This window comes from Chrysemys picta, chromosome 4, assembly GCF_011386835.1.
Source record: "Chrysemys picta bellii isolate R12L10 chromosome 4, ASM1138683v2, whole genome shotgun sequence".
NCBI classification, from domain to species: domain Eukaryota; kingdom Metazoa; phylum Chordata; order Testudines; family Emydidae; genus Chrysemys; species Chrysemys picta.
In genome coordinates this window covers 64,113,788-64,133,705 of record NC_088794.1, presented here as the reverse complement: position 1 = coordinate 64,133,705, position 19,918 = coordinate 64,113,788, and the positions used below count along the sequence as shown (strand labels likewise).

The 19,918-nt window shown below is 39.2% G+C and overlaps 1 long non-coding RNA gene across 1 annotated transcript in view; it reads left to right on the top strand.

Annotated features, from left to right (window-relative positions):
* LOC122174384 (uncharacterized) overlaps positions 1–19,918 on the top strand; it is a 92,225-nt gene that overhangs the window by 62,620 nt on the left and 9,687 nt on the right. The window contains exon 4 of the long non-coding RNA XR_010600553.1: positions 11,901–12,030. This is a non-coding gene — a long non-coding RNA (uncharacterized LOC122174384). The remainder of the gene's footprint in view (positions 1–11,900; positions 12,031–19,918) is intronic.

Genomic DNA, 19,918 nt, shown 5'->3' with positions numbered 1-19,918 from the left:
CAATAAGGACAACAAAAATATTCACATCTGGAAGATGGAGAATTCAATAGTTGAAAACAGTTTATTTATTAGAGCTCAGCTCTGCAAAGTACTCATTGGGAGCCAAAGAAAATAGCAAGGTTTTGTACAAGTTATGTTAAAAAAAATGAAAGCACATCCATTTGTAATCTCTGAAAATTATACAGATCACTGCCAATAGGTAATGAAGTTACAAAGTAAATTTTATATATATACCCAGTCTCAGTATTAAGACAAGATCAAGCCTAGAATATAGGTTTCTCACAGAATATCTAAATATTCCAAAGTCTTAAAATGGAGTTAAGGTTCACAGTATCAGTAATTTAGTGTAAAAGACATTGCAGAGGTGTTGCAATTATCCCCAAACCAAGTGTTATCAACCCAAGAAATTCAGAAATAAGGTTAAACTTAAAAGAAATCTAAACACATTCAGGTTATGGAAATACAGTTAGAGCACTCAAACAACCTTAACTCTGCCCCATATGATTTTAATTAAGGTATTTTAGTGTTTGTGGTCCCACAATAGATTAAATTGATTTTTTTAGGATACATTATTTTTCCTCTTTTAATTCCCCTCCTCATTATGTCATTAACAGATAACTGGCTTTGCAACACTGAAAAGCGCAAATCAGCTAGAATGTATACCTTAGTTTCCCCCCACCCTGTCCTCCAAATTCTGCCTCTTGCATATCCCTATATTACCATGAACAACCCCTGCAACCTCCACTTCCTTCTGTCCTCCACATGCCTCTGCATACACCTGCTGAAGTTTCCCCCTCCATCCTACACCCCACATTCCCCAGCACACATACACATAATTTCCCCTTCTCTCTTGTCCATTCCCATCCCTATTCTCAGTTTCCTCTTCTTATCCTCTCTGTTGAGTAGATCTGAAGCAATGAATTGCTTTTGAAAATAAATGTTTACGAGTAATGGTAACATTTTGAAATTTTTCATAACTGGAAGTTTGTGTGACAGCAGAGGCTAGCGTATAAAAATCTTCTTCTTTAGAGAAACTCATGAAGAATTGCCTCTTTCAAAGTAGCTGCCTTTTCCCATTATTCTCATTGGATCTGAAGTCACAGAGGTGCTCAATTAAGGTGCCTTCTTTCAAAATGGTCACCATCTTCCATTGTTTGCAGTGAGAGTGAAATCAACATCCATAAGAACAGCTTATGGCTTCACTCTAATTGAGAACAATGGGAGATAGATGGCCTTCTCAAAGTGGCTACCTAGCCATGGGCAAGTTCTGACCTCAGTCCCATTAAGAACAATGGGAGATGACAGCCATTTTGGAAGGGAACAGTTCTATGTGGAATTCTTTGAAGTAGAATATTATTTGTCGGCTCACGGAGAAACTTTCTGTTATGAAGAATGGTGGCCAAAAATGACCATTAATCCTAAAACTTTTCTTCAAATGTAGCATATGCACAAGATTTTAGTAAGTTTCAACTATCAGAGAACTTTACTCCAGCAGTAAGTGTGATTATTTTGGGAAAGATAAACTGTATTCTTCACATGTAATAGTGGCTGAATCTCTGCTTTAACTGCAGAATGCAGTACATCCTTGACTATGGAACTGTGAGCAGCACTTCTATAATACAGTAAATATAAAATAATAAATTTAAACATATCCTAGTGACCCGAAAATGAGAGCAAACTAGGCATAGTGCAGTCATTTGCAATTACAACATGATCTTTAATTTTCTAAAGAGATGCAATGTACAAAAGTACAAGATAATGGGGCTAAGCATAACATATTTTAGTGAAAACTTTTGTTGTATAAGGTCTTGTGTATTTATAACTGCTTTCACAAAGCATGTGTACCACTTATGTTTCAGTTAAGCCCTGAAAATAGGGGACTTCAGTGGTGCACATATCTTGCACTGGTTCTCTGCACAGAAGTGAATTTCTCCCCCTCTGGACATTTTACCACTTCTAAATTCCAGAGGTCTTATAAGTATAGTGTTGTTGTAGTTGTGTCAGACCATCTATTGGTAGGAAGTAGCCCAGGGAAGGGAACTCAAACCTACTACAGTGTTGCTTCCTGCTGGGAGTAGGGTTGCCACCTTTAGGATATTAGAGAGACATGGTATTTTATTGGACCAACTTTAGTTGGTGAGACAGAGGAGCTGTTGAGCTACGCAGAGCTCTTCTTCGGGTTAAATAGGCATCTGCTTGCAACATGAAGTATACACTTTGCTTGTAAAGAACAAATCCAAAACTCAAAACCATTCTCTTTAATGATAGACTCTTTCCAGAGCTCTTAACAATGCCAGAAAACTTAAAATATTTGGAGTTATTCTCTCATAATTTATCAAGATCTTTTCAACATCTAAACTCCAGAAAAGTAGTCCTAGCCTGTGGCTTGACCTGAAAACTCACAAGAACTGTGAAAAGTAAACAAAACCATGACCAGACAGGTGGAAGCTATATATCCCAGCAAGCACTGCACCAGCTTAGTTACCAAAAGAAATTCCTTTGCATTTTAATCCAATACTCTGTACTTTTTGCATGCTTTCTATAGTAAATCAGCAGTGATTAGCTAACATCTTTGTAAAACAACTCTCCAAAAATTATTAAAAATACATAACGAGGTAAAGAGGAAGTAACTGCCATTTTGTTCTCCATATCCAAAGTCAGCACAAAACACCTAAGAAACTTCAATCTGTGAAACAATAGAATTAGAACACTCCAGACTGGATCACATGTAGCACACCTGTCCCTGTTTGAAAGCTTGAAAGTTTGAAATGGAGACCTTTTCTGCAAAACTGTCATTTGGAATGGTCAGTTGGGCACAGCTGTCCAAGTGGTTTGTTATTAGTAGTAGTAGTAGTATGTGGCAGCACCCAGCCAAAATTAAAGTCTCGTTTGATTCAGCACTGTACAAACACATAGTGAGAGATAACCCCTTAGGATGATAGCCAGTGTTTAACCTTATGTGTAACCGTTAGAACTCTAAGGATGAGTAGTTTTGGATCCTGTCTCTCTCCTCATCTTCTCCTTTCCCTCCAGTGATCCCAACTTGCTCATGACTTCAGCTCTTTCCCTTTCCCTCTTATGTTCTGGACTGAGATCTTTTTTTCTCTTCAATCTTCTCCTGGCCCAGGTCAGTAGTGCTAGAAGAGCCCCAGTCCCAATTTAAGAGAATGAGATGGGTTAAGCTCCCACTTGCCTCATCATTATAATACTGACTAGAAGCTGCATATCTGAGTGTTTGAGAGCTCTGCTCCCAATCCGTCCTTCTAATACACACCATCTCCTGGCCTGAGAGAATGGGGAGATGTATGCAGTGTAGTTGTAGCCATGTCAGCCACACAGAACTCTGAGCGGCTCGAAAGCTTGTCTCTCTCACCAACAGAATGGGGAGAGGTAGTTCAAAGTGTGATTGCAGACAACAAGAGGCAGGGCATTACCGGAAGGAGGAGGGGTTGAGCCCAGTTAGAACTAACTAAGCACAAGGCTTCTAACCTGTTCCTGCCTCATAAGGCCAGAAATGATTTTTCCCCCCATCTTAGTACTCTCTAGTGACTCCAATCCATCCCTTAAGAACTGGTCAGTCCTTAATGCAATAGCTAGAGTTACTGAAGAATCATGTAAGAGCTAATGTATGTTGTACCTCAGGCCTGGAGGCTTCAGGTAATATAGCTTAATGAGTAAAGTAGTCCTCAAATGGCTGGAATTGTATCTCATATGTTTAAATACCAGTACATTTGGATTCCAGCAAGGGAACCTACAGTAAATAAAGTTTCTTATAAACTCAGTACTGCAAGCTGCCTGCAGTGACTCAAGAGCATGAGTCCCAAGCTCAGGACAGACTGTTGGGAATAAGGGTACAAAACCCCAGTTGACTGTGAATTCTATACTTCGATTGCACCAACCAATTAGCAAGTGTAAACTCCTCAAGCACTGTAACATTCTAAAAAGGGAGTTACAGACAGTCCCCTTGGGTACTGTGATCTTTCTTGCCAAATAGATGAGTCTATCTTTGTGATAGATGGTCCCTTACACCAAGAATCACAGCAATATTCAGGTTTCAGAGGGGTAGCCATGTTAGTTTGTATCAGCACATACAATGAGGAGTCCTTGTGGGACCTTAGAGACTAACAAATTTATTTGGGCATAAGCTTTCATGGGCTATAACCCACTTCATCAGATGCATGGAGTGAAAAAAAGTAGGCAGGTATAAATATAAAGCACATGAAAAGATGAGAGTTGCCTTACCAAGTAGGGGGTCAGTGCTAACGAGGCCAATTCAATTAGGGTGGATGTGGCCCATTTCCAACAGTTGACAAGAAGGCAAGTATCAACAGAGGGGAAATTATTTTTTGTAGTGACCCAGCCACTCCCAGTCTTTATTCAGGCCTAATTTGATGGTGTCAAGTTTGCAAATTAATTCCAGTTCTGCAGTTTCTCATTGAAGTCTGTTTTTGAAGTTTTTTTTGTTTAAGAATGGCCACTTTTAAGTCTGTTATTGAGTGTCCAGGGAGATTGAAGTGCTCTCCTACTGGTTTTCAAATGTTACAATTCTTGATGTCTGATTTGTGTCCATTTATTCTTTTGCATAGAGACTGTCTGGTTTGGCCAATGTACATGGCAGAGGAGCATTGCTGGCACATGATGGCATATATCACATTGGTAGATGTGCAGGTGAATGAGTCCCTGATGGTGTGGCTGATGTAGTTAGGTCCTATGATGGTGTCCTTTGAATAGATATGCAGGCAGAGTTGGCAATGGGGTTTATTGCAGGGATTGGTTCCTGGGTTAGTGTTTCTGTTGTGTCCAAGCAGCATAGTGAGACAGTTCCTTCTTGGTAGGGGGTTTTATCTCCTTCAGATCTGCAAACACAGCTGATGAGAGGAATCCACTTGCATGATTCTTCTTCATGGAGGAAGGGCAAAACAACAAACACCTTTTGTCCTCTTTATCGTCCTACAATAGTCCATCTGGTGTTGATGGACCTTTCCTGTTAGGCAACAGGTAATACCTTCTGTTGCAGATCAGCACTTCACACTAGTTAATGACTCTCTCCTGTCTGGTGATTTACAGTCACAAAGGCTTACAATACAATTGCTCAAATTACCTTACAGTATGGGATACAGGTACTATAAGTGAGATTAATGCATGCAGCAACTCACAAGCATTCAGTAATGTCTAAATACGAAACACATTCTTATAATTCAAATACCTATTTTAACAATACTTACACACATGTGAGCCAAACTGATTCCAGCTAAGCATTTGTCAGGGTTCCCTGAGGCAGGGGGACCTTGGCAGGAGCGAACATAAAGTCCTCCAGTATCACAAATGTGATAAGAAAAACAGAAAATTATGTACCATCCAAGTACAATGTTTGTTTTCCTGTACACCATTCCAGCCTCAGAATAAACTAGGAGAGCCTGCTCAGGAAAACATTGAGACCACGGTGGTGTGCCCAGCCAAACTAAGGGTTATGTACAATAAATCAGTGATCCTGATTCAGCCACAGTGGAGAGTAATGGCTACAGGGAGACAGTTGCAGTTCCTTGATTCTGAGTTGACCAACCCTAGCACAAGTTTGGGCTGGGTTTTTACTTTACTAAATCATAGATCCATTGGTTTCAAGTTTAGAAGGGGCCATTGTGGCCATCTAGTCTGACTCCCTGCATAACATAACCCACAGAATTTCATCAAGTGATTCCTGCAGCAAGCCCAGAACTTCCAGAAATCAAACCCATAAAAAATGACATTGATCTTTACCATCTCTTTAATATTATCACCACTGTTAATATTAAATCATCATCCATAATGGCTTCTCATTTTTGGTGAACTATAAAGACACTTAGTGATACTTTGTGTAGTGCCTTTCAATCAGGGAGCTCAAGCTAATTTACAAACATTAAGCCTCACAACACCCCTGCCATTTTCAAAATGTGGAAGCTGAGAAACACAGGGAGAAGGTCATGTCTAGTGAAACTCACCTCTATACTGAAGTCCAGCAAAAGGCCTATGTACTACTTAAGTCCTCAACATAGGGTTTAAGTGGGATTCAAGTGATGCATATGCCCACTGCACAGGGATGAATTTCACCCAAGTCACAGCAGAGCCAGGAATAGAACCTAGAATTTCTGAGTCCCAGGACCCACGTTTTCCTTACACAGGAAAACTATTGCTTATTTTTATTATTATGAATGGCTACATTAATTTGATTTTTACTCCTATAAAATAATACTATAATGAGTGGAGAGAATCCAACATTTTCCTTCACTGAAAAGTTAACATAAAGCTAGGGTCTGAAACATGTATGCTTCCAGAGAAAGCATTATATGCCTGTCTAACTCAGCGATATTTTTGAGGTTAAATGATGCAAAGATAAAAAGCTGACCTTGTAAAAACAAAGGTAAATAGCAACTAAAGAACTCTCATTCATATTCACAAGTTATAACCATCAGCTTTGAGACCAACACATTTCACAGCTTATGAACTTGTAACAGTAATAAATTAACAGGTTAAGAGAGGACTAAGTGTATCCCAAGGCACCCATAATCTTTGAAAATGTTTGCTTTATTTATGTCACAGCTAGGAAAAACCTTAACTGTTTTCTAAAGTTTTTAAAGGATATGAATCCATCAGAATCCATCCTCAAATCAATAATTTTATATTGCCGATGACATGAATTATTCTTTTTTGTAATGCATTTTATGACATGAAGAATTATTATTTGTATTGCTTCCAATCAAGATCCCAGCCACCTGGTGCTAGGTGCTGTGCAAACTCTAAAGCAAACATAGTCCTTGCTCCAGGGAACTGAACATTGAGCAATCTGTCTTTTCTTAACCCATTGTTGGCAGCCTCAGCAGAAAGAATAAAAATTTAATAGGTAAAAGGACTCCCTTCTAAGGGAGGCAGTCCCTTTATGTTAGGTTTAAGGAATACTGGTGGGGAAGTTTGTACTGCTGCTGTACCTATTCTGTGGATATGTAAAACTCTTCAGTTTCCAGGGCTGTCAGTCCAGCATCTTTCACCAGCCCTAGCTTCACTTCAAAAAAGTTTTTTAAAAAGAAAAGAAAAACAAGTTTTATTTAGGAATGTTAAATTGCATTGGAAATATTTGTGACATCTGTTGGATTCATTCTAGTAAACTCATTAGGGTCAGTACAACTACAATAAATACAAAATTAATACCAAGGTTTTTTTAAGGTTACATTAAAATAACATTTGAGATCTGTCTTAATCTGGCAAAAGGCAGGAAACAAGGAGTTAAGATCACAAATTGTCCTTAATTCATTTGTGGCTGGAGTTTGTAGGGAATGATAGGACAGGTGCTGGACAGCCCATAACTTTGTACATAGTACCATGTATATTAGAGGAGAGGAAGTATGGTTTCAGAGTTAAGCATGGGATTAGAAATCAGGAGGTTGGGTTTTATTCCTGGCTTGGACCCAGATGTTCTGTGTGACTTTTGGCAAGTTCTTAACCGTCTCTGTCATCTGTTTCCCCATTTATAAAATGGGGACAATGTTACCTACCTCACAGAGAAGTCAGGAGGCTTAATTCATGGATATCTGTAAAATGCTTTGATATTTTGGATGGAAGGTTCAATAGAAGGGCAAAAAATTATTATTGTTATTGTGTAAACTAAACTACCTCTGCTTAATCATAGAAATACAGCAGAGACTACTCCTGCCTGCTGATACTGGGGGGACACAATGTAAAGGGGAGACACATGACCGCCCCACATGTTGCCTTTGGGAGGAACTTCCGGCCTACCCACCCCAGCTTGCTGTGCACTAAATCTCCAAATAGACAAGCCCCTCTGAATTTCCTGGCTTCCCTCCATTCTCCCTTCTTTACAATTTTAAGCCAGGCTCTTAATATTATTGTAATTCTTTTCCTAGGAAGTTCTCTCCAATAGATCCTGAATACCTGTCTTTCCCATGTTTCCATTCATGATATCCCACTCAGAAGTCCCATTTGACAGATCCCAATCTTTTGGTTCAGCAGAATGGACAAGGTACCATTTGGAGCCAGTCAGAGCAGATCTATAACCAGCCAGAAGAATTGCTGTTGGATGACACTTTTCAAAAGCTTTTACTCTTGACTGGCATGCATTTTGTTTTTTCAAAATACCATAACATCATTACATCAAAATCATCACAAGGTCATCACATCAAAAGTCATTACACCAACGTCTTTGCCAAATTATATTGTTTTAATTTGTTTTGAATTTAACAAGATCAACTAATTAATTTACAAATTCCCCAAATTAATTATGTTTAATTTGGAATGTATATCCAATATGCATATAGCTTAATACACCGAAGCCAAAATACCATTGATTCAATGGAACAGAACTGATCCACCACTGACTTCAGTGGAACAGAACTGAGTTCTACATCTCCTAGCCAGATTTAAAGCAGCTAGACAGGTGAAATGCTTTCTTCGAAATTCAGATCTGAATCTTTTACTGATGAATACAAAATATGCTGTTATCTCAGTGCTAAATCCTGATGACAAGAAAGATTAATCAAGTTTGAGAATTTATTCAGCATTGCTAATTGAACTCATTCCTGGAGGCCTGGGAAGCACTAAACCACTGGAGTGTAACAGTGAAAATTAGTGATTTGAATAGAAGAATCATGAACTTTGGAAAAGAAAACATTACCCATCGGTGGCACTCACAGAATGACTCCTTACAAAAACGAAATAAGATTAATGAAGGTGAAGTCAAGACAAACAACAGCTTTTAAAGGCCTCTCTGTCTCTTATTTTCTAGAGTATAGAAAGAAAAAAAATGGACAAGAAAAGAGTACCCATGGAAAAATAAATTCATCATTATATATGCATTAAATAAATAATACAATCTATCCAAAAAACTCAGAGACTCCTCAAGTGCTTAAAAAGCACTGAAAATTTTGCACCTGCAATCCATTATAGGGACAACTGTCAGAAGGCATAAATATATACATAAATACATAATAATTAATAAATACATGACTGCACTCATAAATTAGGTAATTAAATATGCAAGTGCAGTCATTTGGACTCACAATTTTGTGTCTGCAATCAATTGTGTGTGCAAAATTTGCAGATGCAAAATCAGAGGCCAGGGTGTGGCCATTTTAAAAATATGGGCCATACACAACGTAATTGTAAAATGGAGTTTGGTGTAAGGGATTTATAGAAGGAACCAAAGGTGGATCACAGCAGAATTCCACTCATAATAACCCTGGTCACTGATGAGAAACGTTATAAGGAATATCTTTTCCTTAACAGATAATTATGCAACAGCTTCACTTTATAGAGCCCAATGGTCTAATAAGCAATCACAACAACCAGAGAGGCACTACCCCACTAAATTGATGCAATGATTCAATAGGAAATAAAAAAAACAGTCGCATCAGCAAGGTTTCTTCCTCAGCGGCAAATGGTTATAGTAACAAGAAAGTATAGAGAGAAAGTCCTATATTCAAGTTTGTGGCAACACAGATCAGTCACACTGTACCATCATCTAAATTATTCCGTCTAAGCTCTCCAGGGCAGCCACTGTATTTATTTTTGCATTTTGTCAGCACTGAGTATGCTGCTAGTGCAGAATATTACTATTATCTTAGGTACTTCTATGACTTCCCATTACCATAGTATCTGAGTACCTCACAATCTTTAATCATTTATCCTCACAATACACCTGTGCTGTAAGGAAGAGCTATCATGCCATTTTACAAATGGGGAACTGAGGCCCAGAGGGTATGTCTACACTGCAGCTGGGAGTGAGTGTCCCAGCCCAGGCAGACAGGTGTGGGCTTGCAGGGCTAGAGCTAGCACGCTAAAAATAGCAGAGTGGATGTTGCAGCTCAGGCAGGAGCTGTGTTCTCAAGCCTAGGGAGTCGGGTGCACTTGAGAACCTGAGCTCCAGCCGAAGCTGCAATGTCCACACTGCTATTTTTAGCATGCTAGCTTGAGCCCCACTGGCATGAGTCTGTCCATTTGGGCTAGGAGACTTGCACCAAACTACAGTGAAGACATACCCAGAGAGACTAAATATCTTGCCCAAAGTCCTACCAGTCATGTGGCAGAGCAGGGAACTGAATCCAGGCCTCCCAAGTCCCAGCTTAGCACCCCAACTACTCAGTGGCGTAGCCAGCTTTTAAGAGGAGGGGGAGCAAACCTAAAAAAGGCGCCCCCCTTTGGCCACGCCCCCTTGGCTCCTCCTCCGGCCGCATGGCTGACCGCCCCTCCTCCCCGCTCCTCCGGCCGCCATGCTGCGCTCCCCTGCTCCTCCAGCTGCGCACCCGCTGCCCCCCCATGGCTGCCGGCCGTGCTACTAGCGGCCAGCCTGCGCCCCCCTTCTGCTCCTCCGGCCGCGCGCCCGTCGCCCCACCATGGCTGCCGGCCGCGCTGTGGGCGGCCAGCCTGCACTCCCCCCTCGCTCCTCTAGCCATGCTGCAGGCGGCCAGCCTGCGCCCCCCTGCTCCTCCGGCCGCATGCTGCGCCCCTCTGCTCCTCCAGCCGCGCGCCCGCCGCCCCCCCATGGCTGCCAGCCATGCTGCAGGCGGCCAGCCTGCGCCCCCCCGCTCCTCCGGCCAGCCTTTGGAAAGGCGCCACTGGCAAATTTGCTGAGGAAGCGGCTGCTTCCCCTGCACCCCGCTAGCTACGCTACTGCAACTACTAGACCATCCTTCGACTCATTTGCTACTTATCAAATACTCCTATGCTTGATGAAAAATGGCATGAATCTATCAACCATATTTCAGAATTACCCTCCAGCCTGAATACACATCTCAACAGCAGCCAATTTCAGGCCATGTCCTGAATAAAGGCCTTTCCACCACTGCCCTAAATCACAGGACCAACCAGAATGAATCCCAATATGGCTAATACAGATTGACGAACACGTCATTCTCTCAGCCAAATCCCTCATCTCTGTTACCTTATTACATGGCTGAACCAGGACTTGATATAGCTGATGACATTTTTCAAAGGACTGTTCTCAGACTTGAGAGTATTCAGTGGCTGAGAAATAATGAGACGGCACCTTCAACTTCTGGAGCCAGACTCAAATAGCACCACCTGCACATGCCTAAAACAATTAGTCTGCACTTTGGCGGAATAAATTAATATACAAACCTACAAATTCAGTATTTGGATACATCTCATCTCTGAGGTCAAAACTACTATTCTAAACTTTCAGGCTTATAAACCAGTGGGGCTCTCATTAACTGCAGTGGATATCTCCTGCAACAAAGTTTCTTTTTTAGAAGGCGAACCACTTTATTTATCAATAGAACTTGGCTTTTAGGCTTAAGAAATGCACAGATTTATCAACCCACAATATAAAACCCATCATCTCCATGACACGAATATTGTGGCAATAAAAGTATGTCAGCTTTTGAAATCCTGCACTACTCCGTTATCTGCTCCAGTGAGGTACTGCAGAGATCCATTACCTCTGGAGGCCAAGGTCTGAATTCAGCAGCAAAACACAGAAATGTGATCTCTGTCAGCCTTCACCTGACACTTACAAAACTAACATACACTGCCGCATAATTGACTGCTTTTGTTCAAAACCCATCAGATGACTGAACAAGCACAGCCATTTAATTACTCTTTAATCAGACGGCTTTTTCTGTGATTTGGAAATGTGGGAGAACTGAACATAAAAATACCAACTATACCATTGGGGCCGCCAATGCAATATACAGCTAAAAGCCCAAAGGACTGAAGACAATAAAAAATGGTACTTCCATTAAAACTCTCTTTAAAATCTGAGATATTTTAATTAGCGAGTCTCCCTCTCTAGCTCTGTAAATTTAGTCATTTTGTTTTTCTATTCAAAGCTGCTTTTTAACCTATATTACTTCCTCCCATCACTTGATTTCCAATCAGAAATGTTCACTTTCCAGAATACTAGCTGAATAGTGTGAGCATTGGATTCAAAAGGAGAACATGCAGTTGGAAGGAAGGATTTGAACTGACACAGAAGGATGCTCTGATATTCATCCAAAATGATGGTGAGGATTCTTCCTGCCAGAGGTAAGGCACATTGGCACACTAATGCAGAGATTATTATAATTTGTATTACAGAAGCACCTAGAGGCTCCCGCTGAGATTGGGCCCTATTGAACAAACACAAAGGGAGAGAGTCTCCTGCCTTAAAAGCATACAATCTAAATTGACAAAATATACGAAGGTTGTGGGGAATCAAATTAATAAAAAGTTGAAGTAACTTTCTCAAAAACAGTGGCAGAAAAGAGAAGAGAACCCAGGTCTCATAACCTCAATCTAGTGCTCTAACCACTAGACAGAGATGTTTTCAGAAAACAGTTCTTCTTAGTACTACTGTGCCTAGCCTATGAGTACTGGATTTGAGTAAGATATTGAGTCTTTTTTTCCACTGGCTTCATTGGAAAGATGACCAAAATCTGAAAATATCCAGTCATATTCCCAAGTACCTAGTCTTACTACAATTAACTGCAAATGAATTAAAAGAGAAGGGTACAGATATCTTTGCTAAAGAAATCGGTATCTAAAACTGCATTCAATTATTTCAGTCACTTAGTAAGGTGGGGAGTTGTGTTCGTTTTGTTAGTGTGATGATACACATATATCCAGGCACATTCTTATAAATCAAAAATATAAAGGATGTTCATACTCCACAGCTGGACATTTAGATACCCATTTTGGCACTTAACTACTCATTACATATGCCAAAATGTTAATGTAAGGGCCAATTTCTGCGCTTGGATTTCAAATGTGGGATTTGACATCATACTAAGATGTCCACATTTAAAAATTGGGGCCCTATAAGCAAAAGATTCAATGGATCTTTTCCAGTAATTCTGTACTGGTTCCAGTCCTATTAGCACTGACTATTTTTCAGCTATATAATGCCTTTATCACATGTAGTTAAAACCTGGGTGCAGCGATGTCTTTCTGGACTCAAAAGAAAATAAAACTCACCAATAATGTGAGAAGTGATTTTAGGGAAGTTTGCTGTGATTGTATTAGAATCATACTATCCAGCAACAATAACTGTAATTATTAGGACTCTACTTCTCTCTTGGTATGCCATATACCACAGAATGGCAGCTGTACATCATCCCAGAAAAGTAACCCCCCTCCCACATGCTGCCTACTCCTGTTAATTTGATTAAGAAGGTGATGCCTGCATTAAGTGTTTTGGCACAGAACATTTTGTTTTGTAGCAGTCTAGTTTATCCTTGATTTCATTGAGATTCTGTTGTAAAATTTGACCATGATGGTTTTAGAAAGGTTTATTAAATTGGTGGTTACAGTAAATAGGGTCTGTGAGGATATATTTAGTTTTTGTGCGTGTGCTCTTTAGGAGGATTTTAGTAAGCAGGGTTTTTTTATTTACTTTGAGAAGCATGGGGACCTCTCACTAGCTATCTTGGAATTCTTAATTTGAGATTTAAAGACTTAAAATACTATGTAATATTACTAATAAGTAATATAAGGCAATAAAGTACTATATTACTATAAAGCTTAAATAGTATAAATACTGTCCAGATTCAACTTGTTACACTGCTGTAAATCTGCAGTATCTACACTGATATTAATGAAATTACTCCTGATTATACTTATGTACAGCAACTGAAAGCAAGATTTGGTCCATTACATGTAATGATTTACTGGATAGAAGGTAGACAGGCATAGGACAGGTAACAAAGGTGATTGCCACTATGTGTGGAGAGGGCATATTTAAAAGAGTTTATGTAACATTAAAAGAACAGGAGTACTTGTGGCACCTTAGAGACTAACAAATTTATTAGAGCATAAGCTTTCGTGGACTACAGCCCACTTGAAAGCTTATGCTCTAATAAATTTGTTAGTCTCTAAGGTGCCACAAGTACTCCTGTTCTTTTTGCGGATACAGACTAACACGGCTGCTACTCTGAAATATGTAACGTTATTTACTAAAGGATGGTGGAGGGGAGTAAGAAGCTATTTGTTTTATTAAAATGTGATGATGAATTGGCTGGTTTATTGAATCATAATATGAGATTTTTTGGGTGAAGAATTATGCGTAATCTTTGCTCTTCTTGTAAAGTTTAGATATTGCTAGAGATACCATGACAGTAGATAGAAACCTGGATTCAGTAGTAAGCTTTAATATACAAAGTTTCCTGCTTGTTTCTATTGTGATGAAAAATAGCGAATAACTCTAAATTGGATCACAGTGTTTTGATTATTTGTATGGTAACAAATTTCCTTTTTTAACCTTCTCTGGTTTTTCACTGACCTTTCACTGCTTTTGAAAAACAGAAAATACATAAGTATGTTTCTTTTTGGTCTTTTTGTTTTTGTTACAAAGCTAAGAGTATTTTAACATGGGCATGAATTTAGCAGATGTACACTGAAAGATTCCTTGCAGCATGTTAGCTCTTCAAATGAAATTTATGTTACAGCTTTTCTGAACTGTTGCATGTATGTGGCTTCACGAAGACATATTTTAAGCAATATCACTAGGATCCAGGATGTTCAATAATAAGATAAGAAGAAATAACAGCAATGGCAAACACCTGAGCTTTTGGATTATGGAAGCAAGACACTGATTAAAAAGAACTGGGATTTGCCACAAGAGGTTACTCCAGAGTAACAGAAGAAAAAAGAGCTTAATCGTTAAAATATACAAATTAATAATACACTTGGACAGTTAAGCAGTTTCTTAACCATGCTCTGAACAGCTCTACTATACTCCAGCTAAGAGAAGTTCTCAAGTTGAAGACATACTGGAATTTTTTTTCAATGTTTGAGTATTTAAAGAAATATTTTAAAAAAATATTTCTTACCCAGAAGCACATTTATATGACCTTGAGAACAGTACCAAGACAAATGTAATTTATCAATGTGCTCTTGGAATTAAACAGTACAGGATAGTAATGATGAAAATATAATGCCTAGCAAGATAGATTCTTCTGAAACGTAATAGTTTTACTAAACCTGAAAAGGCCAATGGGCTAGCTGCATCATTTTATAGAAGTCTGTGAGCCTCCCACGAAAAACAAAAACGAAAGTACTCATATATACTAATATATACTCAATCATAAGCCGGTTCGTCTATAAGCCAACCCCCCCAAGATGGATAAGATGGATAAGTAAAAATGGAAAATTTTTATAACCCATTCATAAGCCGACCCTATAATTCAGGGGTCAGCAAACTTTGGCTCCCGGGCCATTAGAATAAGCTGCTGGTGGGTCGAGATGGTTTGTTTACCTCGAGCGTCCGCAGGCATGGAGGTAAACCTAAGTAAACAAAGTGTCCTGGCGCACTAGCTGCTTTCCCTGACGGACCAGGACAGCAATTGGTGGGGAAATTTTTTGGGAGGGAGAAGCTGGGAGTCAGGGGAGTAACCCCTGTGACTACCCCCCACATGACCCCACCCCAGCCCGGGACCGCCACACTCTCCCCATCCCATCCCTTCCCACCTTATCTGGAGAGGGCCAGGGGAGGATGTCTCTGTCCTGGCTGGAGCTGCTCCAGCGGGCCAGACCGGGCGGCGTGGCCGCAGCATGTTCCAGAGGGCTGAGCCGGGAGGCACGGCCGCAGTGTGCTCCAGCAGGCTGGGCGGCGCGGCCACAGCCTGCTCTGGGAGGCGGGGCCGAGTGGCACGGCTGCAGCCTGCCAGCCCCAGAGCTTCAGCTGCTTCAGAGGCTGTGGGGAGAGCAGCAGGGCCAGAAGCGGAGAGATTCTGGCCCTGCCGGCTATGCTGCCTCTCCTTGCTCCCTCTGTTGTGGGGAGGGGCTGTGGCCCCACCTCTCCCTCTCTATACCTGTTCATAAGCTGACCCCCTTCTCTGGTGCTTCCCTTTTTTACTAAAAAAATTCAGCTTATGAACGAGTATATACGGTAATAATAAAATAATAATACTTTGCACTTCCATATTATCTTTTAGGCAAGAATCTTAAAAGACTTTACAAACATGAAATTAAGCTCACAATAGCTCTGTGACCAAAGGAAATATTATTTTAAGATTTTACATTTTACAGATAGGGTGACTGAGGCAAAGAAAAATTGGCTTTCCCAATTTTACAAGGAAGTCTTTGTATGCAGAGCCCATATTAGAACTTCTGATTCCTAGTTCTCTGGTTTAGCTACAAAACCATTTTTTTCCTCAAAAGAAGATCATATTCTTCAAAACCATTCACTAAACTTTTTATCAAGAAGGAGTTCAGAGACTTGATGATTAAAGGTATGGTTAGACTTCTATATGAGGACAGGTTGAAAAGATCAGGACTATATAATTTAGAAAGAAGATGAATAAGAGGGGGCTTAACAGAAGTATATAAAATAATGAGCAATACAGAGAAGTAAGGCACTCCACTTTTCTCTCTGTCATAATACAAGAATAATAGGACTTCCAGTAAAAATGAAAGACAAATTTAAAAGTGATTTTTTTCCCAAAACACATAATCAACTTTTAGAATTCACTGGATTCAAAAGAGGATTAGTCAGTTACACAGACAATCAGAACACTCATGGTTTCATTAGATAGGATACTAATTTTAAAAAGAAAGATAAACTCTCATGCTTCATGGCGTAAGCCAAACAGTGATTGGTATGGGATTAGGAGGAAACTTCCCCCACAGGCCAATTATTCCATGACTGTTTGTTTTTTTTAAATAAATATATGGAGATATACCTCTCTCATAGAACTGAGAGATCATCAAGTCCAGCCCCTGCCTTCACTGGCAAGACCAAGTACTGATTTTGCCCCAAATCCCTCAGTGGCCCCTTCAGGGACTGAACTCACAACCCTGAAGTTTAACAGGCCAATGCTCAAACCACTGAGCTATCCCTCCCCTCATGAAGATATGTTATGAAGTTCCTTGCATCTTCCTCCTAATCATCTGGTAATGGCCACTGTTGGAGACAGCACACCAGACTAGATGAGTCTCTGATCTGATCTGGTATCGCAAATCCTATATTTCTATGGTATCACACTGAGAGCTCTTCCAAATCAGTACCCACCCGTAGAACACTATTAATAGTTTTCTCTAATAGTTTCATTTTCAAATTTAGTAATTGTTTACTAAACTGTTTTTAATTGGCAAGGCCATAACTGTGGAATACGACAGTCTGACCTGTGTGAAAAACAACACTGTAGATCAAGAATTTAACAAAGTTTCGGTAGACTTTACAATGACCTACAGGGAGGGAAAATGCTGCTAAAATATGTGCAGCCATTTAGAATGGAAACTGGCCTTTGTCACTTGAAGCTTTGGGACTCTCTTCATATGGAAAATACATTAAATGATGAACAATTTATCAATCAAACAATGCTGTGGGATCAATACACTTTACCAACAAGAGGCCTCACATTCTTTTGGCTAATTTGGATTTATTTGATTTGAAGATCAGCCATTTATTTGACTCATCAACAAGAACTGCCATACAGTACAGTGCTGACAGCTAAAGACAAAAAATGCTGAAATCCCATTAAAGGTTTTTGTAGGATTATTTGGAAGATCTGGTGGTGTACCTAAAGAATTACCTGAACGTTTTGCAGAGTGCTTTTAGGGGCTCATGAAGCAAACTCCTTCAAATTGCAGATGTTTGCAATACTTCTCAAATGCACTGGAAAAACTAAAATGCACAACTTCTTAGTTCCCTCCTCCATACCATCCGTAATATTTTCTTTAAAGTCATCACCAACAGAATAGTTAGTTTATTCTCCTTTCAGTCTACTCAGACAAGACAGATTTTGTTTTAGGGAGATGTTTAGTTTGTAATGTATAGTGCCCATTGAAAGTTGTTTATATCTCCTCTCCTATGTAAGGTTTTCCAGAGGCTTTGGTGGTGTCATGAGATATATTTCATAGCATGCTCATGTAAGAGTGAGCTGCTTAAATTACTGTGCAAGTCCTTGTAACTACATAAAAACTGCACGTTACAATGCAGCAAGGCTTGCATTCTTATAGTGCTAGCTCCATATTAAACACTGCTGTTCCATGTGTGACTTGGTTCTCCTTCCCCAAAAGTCATAACTTCTTTCTTTTCAAACCCTTTTTTCCTTGGGAGAGAAAACGGAGAACTGAGAGGTATAAAGAAACATTTGGATAGTATATGCTTTGACTGTAAGTCAACCTAACTTTTCAGTTCCTAAGGAAGTATGATGTGTATTTTTATGTGCAGTATCATAAAATAAATTAAAGACTTTACCAAAAAGTGGTTTCTAAGGGAATTCAAAAAACATATCAATTTCCTGAAAAACATTTACCAACTTTCAAACAATTCAAGAATTGTAAGTATTTTATGTTTTATTCTGATGTGTGATTATATCAAATGTAACATAAATCTTGTTAGATGCAAAGGTTGCTTTAGTAATTATTATTTTTATTAAGCTCTGTAATAAATACTAAAGTAAAATCCTCCTCAGGGACCAAATAAGAAATCCAAGGGAGGACCACATAAACTGGTGGAATAATGCAGCAGGAATAAAGCATAGGTAGAGTCAGATTACTCAAAAATCAAATAAACAAATAATAATAAAAAAAAAACAGAAAACTCTCCCAACCAAGGGTTCATCCCACTCCAATGACCCAGATGGTGGGACTGTACTGAGTTTGCCAGAGATGGTGGCTTAAGGTCCAAGCATCAGGTCACTCTTTGAAAACAAAAGTTCAACTCTCAACACACTCTCACCTTTTCCTTCTTTGGAGGTAGATACACTAAAAATTATGTGAATAGTGACGACCTTCAGACAAGACCTTAAAAAAAATTGTCTTTGCTCTGCAGTGACATTAGAAAACCTATGACACTTTTCAAAACAGTCGTAGTTTACTCCCATGTCTTTGGCTAAAATTTCCTTCCCTCATTATTGTACAGTGTTTTGTTTGTCAGTTGTTCATATGGCTGCCACTCTCCACCCTAGAAATGGATATATATTACTAGTGCGCTGAAAATGCTAATCTCTGGCATTGCAATTCTTGCAATGTGGGTGTAATTATGACAGTAAAATTGTTTTACATAGAAATTGTCCTGCTGGAATAAGAGATGCAAGGCTACTAAAGAGATAGAGAGAGAATGCAAGACAAAGCCAAAAGTAGGCTAAAACAAAAGGATTAAGAAGAAATTTTGCAGAATAGCTGCAAATTACACAAAATTAATTCTAAAAAACTATTAACAAATGTAGATGCAATTATCTTCCTAGATTAGATACATATTTTAATTTACATAGAAACTTCTCTATATTTGTTATATGTTTAATATATAAAATTTAAATTCTTGATAAATTACAAAAGTAAGTGGATTACCACTTACTAAACACTAGCATGGTTATTAGCACAGCAATTAAAAAAAAGGTTGAATTAATCCTGATCTGCCCAAGAAAAGGGTACACAATTCTGACAGATCCCTTAGTACAGGCAGTGGGAGTAAAACATATCCATACGATAATCACATCCTTACAGAAATTGAAAACGTATGTGAAAGTCATGGTGGTCCTGCAAAAATATAAACTCATAAACGATTTCTTGATTCAGTGTCATCATTCATTTCTTTCATTTGAGAAATCAGAGTTTTAGCAGGACATACAAAGATTGATGGCTTTTTCATAAAAGGATATTTTATGAAACAGTGAAATGTAGCATATTTCTACCTGATAAATGTGGAGACCTGTAAACTCTGAACCCATATTGGCCTTTGTTGCTTGTGACCCTGTTTAAGTGATTTATTTTCTTTTAACAACTGCAGTCTGCAGGAGGTTGAATATACTTTGTAGATCTTCAATTCTGTTGAAAATGAAACAGTTTAAACTTAGAATGGCTAACATCAGAAGCTCTAGTACTTAGAAGTCATATTATTCTCATTTCAGTATCCTCTTCAGGAGTAATATTTATGGTTTAAGAAAATATGTAATTTATAAAAAACAGCCTGGCAGGCTGCCCCAAAACTATA